Raw genomic sequence first — 8224 nt, forward strand, 5'->3', positions numbered from 1 at the left:
TGCTAACTTACTGGTAGCCTTCAGAAGGCAGAACCTTCCCTGCCTCTGTGATCATACCGGCTCTATGTACTTCAGAGAGCAATGGGGAAGAGATCATAAGATCATGAACAGGAAAGTGCTCAGAACAATAGGAAGTGCTTTAAACCTATAAAATTAGGTGCCATGTAGTCAGAATCAGGTTTAAAAAATGGGATCTGCTTTCCGTGCCAGATAGGGGTCCATACGGCTTTGTCCTGGATTCCCGTCGTAACTTAAAGGGAAACTTTCACAATGTCCGGAGCCCTTGATGTCCTGCAAATGAAGGAGGAGGATGTCCTCAAATTCCTTGCAGCAGGAACCCACTTAGGTGGCACCAACCTTGACTTCCAAATGGAACAGTACGTCTACAAAAGGAAGAGTGATGGCATCTGCATCATAAATCTGAAGAGAACCTGGGAGACGCTTCTGTTGGCAGCTCGTGCCATTGTTGCCATTGAAAAGCCAGCTGATGTCAGTGTCATATCCTCCAGGAATACCGGCCAGCGAGCTGTGCTGAAGTTTGCTGCTGCCACTGGAGCCACTCCTATTGCTGGCTGCTTCTCTCCTGGCATCTTCACTAACCAGATCCAGGCAGGCTTCTGGGAGCCAAGACTTCTGGTCGGTGGTTATTGATCCGAGGGCTGACCACCAGCCTCTCCCACAGGCCTCTTACGTTAACCTGTCTACCATTGCTCTGTGTAACACAGACTCTCCTCTGTGGTATGTGGACATCGCCATCCCATGCAACAACCAGGGAGCTCACTCAGTGGGTCTGATGTGGTGGATGCTTGCCCGGGAAGTTCTGCGCATGCGTGGCACCATCTTCCGTGAACACCCATGGGAGGTCATGCCTGATCTCTACTTCTACAGAGATCCTGAAGAGACTGAAATGGAAGAGCAGGCGGCAGCTGAGAAGGCTGTGACCAAGGAGGAATTTCAGGGCGAATGGACCGCCCCACCTCCTGAGCTCCCTGCTCCTCAGCCTGAGGCAGCCGGCGGACTGGTCCGAAGGTGTGCAGGTGCCCTCTGTGCCTGTTCAGCGGTTCCCCACTGAAGACTGGAGTGCTCAGCCTGCCACTGCTCAGGCCACTGAGTGGGTAGGAACAACCACTGAGTGGTCTTAAACTGTTCTTCCACAAACTCTTAAAACAGAAATAGGTTGATGAAAAATAAACAGTTTCTTAAAAAAAAAAAAAAAGGGATCTGAACACAGGGCTGTGAAACATATAGAGGTCTGAGTCATGCTCTGGTCCCACCCCTCATTTCACAGGTAAGAAAGTGGGCACCATGGGCGTCACAGCTACTCGCAGGACAATGGCAAGACCAGTCAGGTTTGGATGAGACAGTTAAGGTGCATCCCATACTTGAATGCCCACCCAATGGCCGCCTAGCCTCTGTTTGATTATCTGCATTGACGAGGAGCTCACTTCCTCAAAGGCAGCGCCTTCACCTTTGAAAGGCTTAGGAGACTTTTCAGAAGCATGAAGAAGGAGAAGCAATTTCTGTGGCCTTTTCTCTACCCATCATTTGGCCCAAGAGATACTAAAGACGCCCCACAGACTGCTTCTGCTCCCTTTTCTGTACAATACCTGGTCAGTGGGGCTGTTCCCTATGATACTTCTCTCCTTCAATCTGTGCATCCCTGCATCACTGGCTCCTTTGTTCACTCCTCACATCAGTCTCTTTGCCGTCCCGGTTACCCTGCAATCAACATGCTCTAATTTGTCCAGCACTAGCTCCCAGCTCATCTCTTTGGCGTGGCCACCTTGTCCTTGGCAGCTGACAGTCTGAACATTCAGGACCTCTTCAGTCACCTTGTGTCAGAGCAGCTACTGTCAGCAGCTCCTGAAACTGAACAGGAAGCTGAGGGATCAGGCCTGGACAAGCAGAGCTCCACGTGCTCCAGTCCACTGTTGATACCTGGCACAAAAATTAAGGCCTTGAAACAACCCAGAGAGGCGGACACAGAGCCTGCGGCTTGGCTAGGTGCTGGTCAGGGGCCAGTACTCCAGCAAGGAAGCCCCTGCACTATAGAAGATGGCAAGGAAGACCGTTGCCATGGTGACTGTCGGGCAGCCTAGACTGCTGCGGCCAGTGAGGAAAAGGCACTAGGAAGGATCATAGTGAGATGCAGGAATTCACCCACAACCACTACCCAACCCACCAGGGGCGTTACCAACTCAAGCTGCACCTGGGCTGTTTCCCTTGTGGTCCACGAGGAGGAGGGGGCAGGGCTGACATTAATCATCCTATAGGAGAAGGGGAGGTCTTCAGGGGTGTGTGTGTGCATGTGTGTGTGTGATATGTATCTGTGTGTGTAATGTGTGTGATTGTGTAGTATCTGTGGTGTGTGTCTTTGGGGGGGTGGTCTGTGTGTGTGATACGTGATGTGTGTGATATGTGTGATGTATGTGATGTCTGATGTGTGTGTCTATGTGTATATTTGTGTGATGTGTGTGGCTGTGTATGATGTGTATGTCTGTGAGTGTCTCTATATGATTGCAATGTGTCTGTGATGTCTGTGTGATGTGTGTGTAGTGTGTATCGTGTGTGTAATATCTGTGATGTGTGTGTCTGTGTGGGGAGGATGTACTCGGTGTGTAATACGTGATGTGTGTGATGTATGTGGTATACGTGTGATGTGCGTCTATGTGATGTGTGTGTGTACGTGATGTGTGTTTGCGTGTGATGTGTCTTGTGTATGATTGTGGTGTGTGTGTCTGTGAAGTGTGAGGTGTCTGTGTGTGGTGTGTGTCTGTATGTGTTGTGTCTGTGTGTGATGTCTTGTATCTGTGTGCTGTATTGTGAATGATGTGTGTGAGGTGTGTCTGTGTGTGTGATGATGCGTTGAGCTGACCAAGCATCAGTGCCTTCTTGGGCAAAGCCTCTTTCTTTTCAGGCCCAAAAGCACAGGTACTCTTGGAGCAGCTGGAGGGTGGTGACTTGAGGCTGAGCGAGTCACCCCTCCCCCGTGCCCCGGGAGCAGTATGCATGCTCCTCTATTAGCATTAATTACAATGTGCTCTAATCATTTGTTTACAGGCTGCCTCCCCCACTGAAGGAGGGAGGAGCTCGAGCCCAGGGGCTGCGTCTCCTATTTCTGCCCGAGTGCCAGCACAACTTTGTGTCCTCGGCACAAGGTAGACATCCAGTGAGTGTCGCCTGACTGAATGACTCTGACAAGGACAAGATCAGAGCATCTGCACTTCATACAGCAGTGTGCAAGATCAAGCTCATTCAAGGAGCAGCAGTGGGGCTCTCGCTCCGCTGGGCACGGTGCTGTGATGGAGTCTCCTCACCACGGAGTTCACGCAGAGCGAGAGGGACACTCAGACTGTGGCCCTCCTTCTCCTGTGGCAGGGACACAGCACCGGAGGCAGGCCCGCTGTACTGGTCAGTGGCAGAGCTGGAAGGGGTACCCGGAAGACCTCACCACGCGGGCATCCACTCTGCAGGTTACCAAGGAAGGACTGGTCTTGTTTCACGTTTATTTAGTTGCTTTTAATTTACATCCAGTCCGCCTGCTCTTTTTGGTGTACAGGTTTACACGTTTTGGACAAAGGCATAGAATTGTGTAACCACAATGAAGATGCAGAAACATTCCCTCACCGATCTGTTTCGTTTTCTTAAGTAACCACCCATCTTTTTTCTGGCCCCGTTTTTATTTCATATCCCCTTTTAGTGGAGATGTGTTAACTGAAAACTGAGTCAGTTCCTTCCAGTAGCCTAGTCAGATCTGCCCCTCCTCTGAGCCCTATTTGACATTTCAAAGCAAAAGAGGGCAGTACAGGAAAAAGTAAGGTGGGATGTACACCAACTCATCCTGAGAAAGAAGTATTTTCCTCGAGAATATGCCCCTTGAATCGGAAGGACACACAAGCCAGAGAAGGAACTCTGTGAGGACAGACTTTGCCATACACCACTGGTACACTCCTGAAAATTAGGATTATACCTAATCCCAATTTGATCAAACAACCTATCAATCTTTGTCTCTGCTGGTCACCAACCTCGGCTCTATTTCCGTCACCTTCCCACCTATCCATGCATACCCTTGGAGTTTCAGGGAAGCAGAAGATGGATAAAAATCACTTGCAGATAAACTTAAATGTCACTAGAGATTGCTATTATTTAGAAGGAAACTTTAAGAATATTTTTAAAGGAATAAATATTATCCTAGGAGAACGAGCACATGAGAGCATTTTTTAAAACCATAAAAGGTTGGAATCTGTCCATTCACATTACGTTGCTCTTCGAAGCGGTTCTGTAGGATGCGGCTGACTCCTTTCAAGTTTGCTGTTATTACTCTGAACACTGTTGGAACTTTGCCTCTGAAACTGCCTTCAGAGTCAGTATATGAAGCATTCAAGAAAACCAGCTTCACTTTTCATGTCGCATATGTTTTTGTCAAGTATATTTCCTCCTCCTTGATCCTTGCGAGCTAGTCTCCATTGATTTTCATTAACCTAATGTCCAACCTTGAGGCTGGCAATAGAGTAGTCAAGCATCATTAATTTGGAATCCACCATTTTGGAATAAGAAATAATTCAGACAGTAAACTTCAGCCATCCAATTGCTCTCTTCGAAGGAAGGAAACTAATCATATATGTAAATCAGAAGGAAACCATTTAAAGCTACTTAAAAGAGCAAACTTCGCAAGCATTCTCGAGCACACCTTAGATTAAATCACCCTTTACCCAACATATTTGCAGGCTCATTATAAATTTTCTTTATTAACCAGACATCCCTCCATGGACTTGTAGAGACAGTATTTTTTTGACCTACTTCCTGTTACTGTCAGTGCTGGGGTGCAGGAAGGTTGCATGTCTTTAAAATGATCTCATAATTCAGACTTTTTTTGTGGCACTCCAGCAAATTCAGACCAACCTTCCTTGCATTAGTCTGAATTAACGAAGTTTGATTGTACTGGATTGAACCATATTAAATCAGCAATATTCAACCATTTTTGACCTTTAAAAATGGTGATTTTATATGGTTCATTCAATGTAACATATTTCTTATCTGGGACTCCTTTCCAAGGAACCAAAAGCATTCCCCATTTCCATGCTTTCTTCGTATATTTTAAAGATACAAGTAGGAGAGTGGGATTGAACACCCAGCCCCTAACCGCCTGCCCCTCAGTTCACAAGTACAGAAACTGCGAGAGTAATAGAAGAAAATCACTCAAACCACAACTGCTTCAAAATGGGACGAAAAAAGTACTAAAATAAAAATAAACAACATCAGAGAACTATCACCACTGCTTTCCCATCACCCAAACTCTCGCCCTCTCCTTCAGACCAGTCTTCCCATCTGGAAATCACTTCAGGGACAAAATATACCTTGCCTACCTGTAAGTGTAATCCATTAGAGCCCAAGAGATTCTGACTGTGTGAAGAAAACTCCAATATCAGACTCCTGAAAGGTCTGGGATGAGAGGGGAGCAAATTAAAGTTTAATAGGATGGAACCTCAGGAAATGGACAAATGTAAATTAGGACAGAGAAACAGAAATTATTCTCACTTATACAAGGCTCCTCATTAACTTATTTGATAGCATTCTGAGAATTTGTTTAATAAACGTAGGGGGCTTCCCTGGTGGCACAGTGGTTGAGAGTCTGCCTGCCGATGCAGGGGACACGGGTTCGTGCTCCGGTCCGGGAGGATCCCACATGCCGCGGAGGGGTTAGGCCTGTGAGCCATGGCCGCTGAGCCTGCGCATCCAGAGCCTGTGCTCCGCAACGGGAGAGGCCACAGCAGTGAGAGGCCCACGTACCGCAAAAAAAAAAAAAGAAAAAAGAAATGCAGGGATGTGCACACTCAGAAGAGTGTAAGATTGACTCTCTCTGCTTCAGGGCAAGGAAATGGATTTGCACTGCAGAAAGAAAGGGTTTCTGATGAGTATTAAGAACTTCCTGGATTGTGAAGGCCAGGAGAAGCTGAGGAAGGAGAGGGTGGCAGACTGTGAAATGTCCTTGTCTGGGGGTATTATAGTGGAGGAGCCCCACTTTGCGAGACTGGGGTTGATTCTGTCTTCATTTGACTTGTTTCATCTTCTGCCAGAGCAGACTGGTCCCCCTTGGCCACAGGGTGCCTCTTGAAGGCTCTGTGACCACTGGGGCAAGCCATCAGATGACGGTTTCCTCTGAGGGCTTGGGGGCTCATCCAGCCCTCAGGGGAGCTCCTCCAAGACTATCATTCTCCAGCAAAGACCCTATTTGTAGGAGCTATATGAGGCTTGCTGCCACCAAAGCAACAAATTCCTGAAACAGAGAGGGAGAAACAGCTACCTAAGGGAGCATCTCCTCTGCACTGAGCGGAGGGGGAGGGGAGCAATTTATGTTTAGCTTTTTTTTATTTTTAATTTTTTGTTTTTAAAAAAGATGTAGTGACTGCATCTACTCCTTCATTCAACAGGTTCAACTGGTGTTATTGAGACTCCACAGTATCATCAAGGGCACTGTTTCTTTCCTGCCCTCCCACAGTGTCACCTTCATCCAAAGGTCAATCCTAATTAAAGTCTCAATACCTCCCAACACTTCTGCAGCTACACGTCCAGACAGAGAGAAGTTGGGTCTCTTCAAGAAACACTCAGAAGGCTAAGAACATTTTTCCTGGTGTGTTTAGCTTATTTTTAACCAAGTGACACACAGGCATGGAGGAGGAGAATTCGAGCTGGGTTTGAAGCTACAACCTTTCCCGGGGGAGCTGCTACAAGAGGCGCTCTCCATGGACCAGCTTGGTCTCATATGCCCCATGTCACAGGAAGGGAGCATTTCCCACTCCTGCAAAGCCAAGCAGACCCACCACTTGAGTCTCCCTCTCCCACTGACTTGGGCACAGAGTGGTAGTTTATGGCAACAATTAATGTGGCTCTAAAGGTAAATTGAAAACACCAAGAGGAGCACATTTTCACATGAAAATGCAAATTGTTCCTTATATGGGCTGTTCCACAGACACTATGATTCATCATTGACTGTTCAACTGTATTTCCAAGTAAGATCTCAGTGAGAAGGATAGAAAGGCAGAGCCCAAGCCTGGGGAGATTTATAGCTCCTTTTATCCAGATGTAAAGCACACGGCATTGCAAGGGAATATTAAACCTATAAAATCTCCATCTATCTTGTAGTCCTTATTTGAGGAGGGGACAAAGGACACACAAGCATATACTTACATCCTCCAAAATTTGCCCTCTCCAGACATGCACACTCCTTTACTTTCATGCAATTCACCTTTACTTTCCCTTCTTACATGAAGGCAAACTCATCCATCCACCCATCCATCCATTCACCAAGGCTTTACTGCCAGCCACATACACAATTTCTGATTAAGAAAAGGAATCCAAGTGGGTTTTCCGACGTTCTCTTGTGCCAGCATTCGTAAAGGACACTTATTAAACAGGAAACACCAAACTTGAGAACTGGACCAGGGCTCAGTGTGTGACCCAAAAGCAATCGTCTAAAAGCTGGAACTCAAGGAAAGCTGCCCCTTAAGACGGGTCAGGAGGGAACGCTTACATAGCACTCTGGATGTGCCAGCCCGGCTCTGAGTGCTTTATGAATATTAATTAATTTACTGAGCCCCGTAGATGAGTGTGCCCTGAGTGAAAGCCACTGGCACATCACACTCTACTTCTGGAAACTACCATGGAGAAAAATCACTTAAGCTCAGGGTGCTCGCTCCCTGAGGGGCCACACTCTGGGTCCTGTGTGGAGCCTCTGCACGTCCTATTGTGGGACAAACTAGGACCTGGGTGACTGGGCTGCCGAATGGGTGGTCTTCCCGGCCTTCCCAGGCGCCCAGATATCCTCGTGATTCTCTGTGTGTCTCTTCCTTGTAATGAGAAGCCTGACCAGTAAACAACCATGCAAAACATTATTCAAAAAAAACAAAAATGAAAACAAAACAAAATGTTATTCCACAGATAACTTCCTGGGTACCAGGGTTTCAGGCAAAGAGTTCCTGCAGGGGAGGGGCGGAAAGGGAGCTAGAGCCAGCGCCAAGCCCTGTTGGTTTTTGAGAGCTGCTGCAACAAGCTAGGAGACTTAGAACAACAAAAATATGTCTCACAGTTCTGGAGAATTCTGAAATCACGGTGTCACAGGGCACCTAGTCCCTCTGAAGGCACTAGGGAAGAAGGATCTATTCCAGGCCTCTCTCTAGCCCCTAGCAGTTCCTTGGCTTATAAAAGCGTAACTCCGATCATCATA

The 8224-nt window shown here is 47.2% G+C and overlaps 1 pseudogene; it reads left to right on the forward strand.

The window, feature by feature from the left end:
• The first annotated feature begins 203 nt into the window (after positions 1-203).
• On the forward strand, positions 204-1216 carry LOC111182743 (small ribosomal subunit protein uS2B pseudogene; annotated as a pseudogene).
• Positions 1217-8224: the final 7008 nt, after the last annotated feature.

The sequence above is a fragment of the Delphinapterus leucas genome, chromosome 9, assembly GCF_059928025.1.
Source record: "Delphinapterus leucas isolate spDelLeu-1000000601 "Yukka" chromosome 9, BTC_Dleu_Yukka2, whole genome shotgun sequence".
NCBI classification, from domain to species: domain Eukaryota; kingdom Metazoa; phylum Chordata; class Mammalia; order Artiodactyla; family Monodontidae; genus Delphinapterus; species Delphinapterus leucas.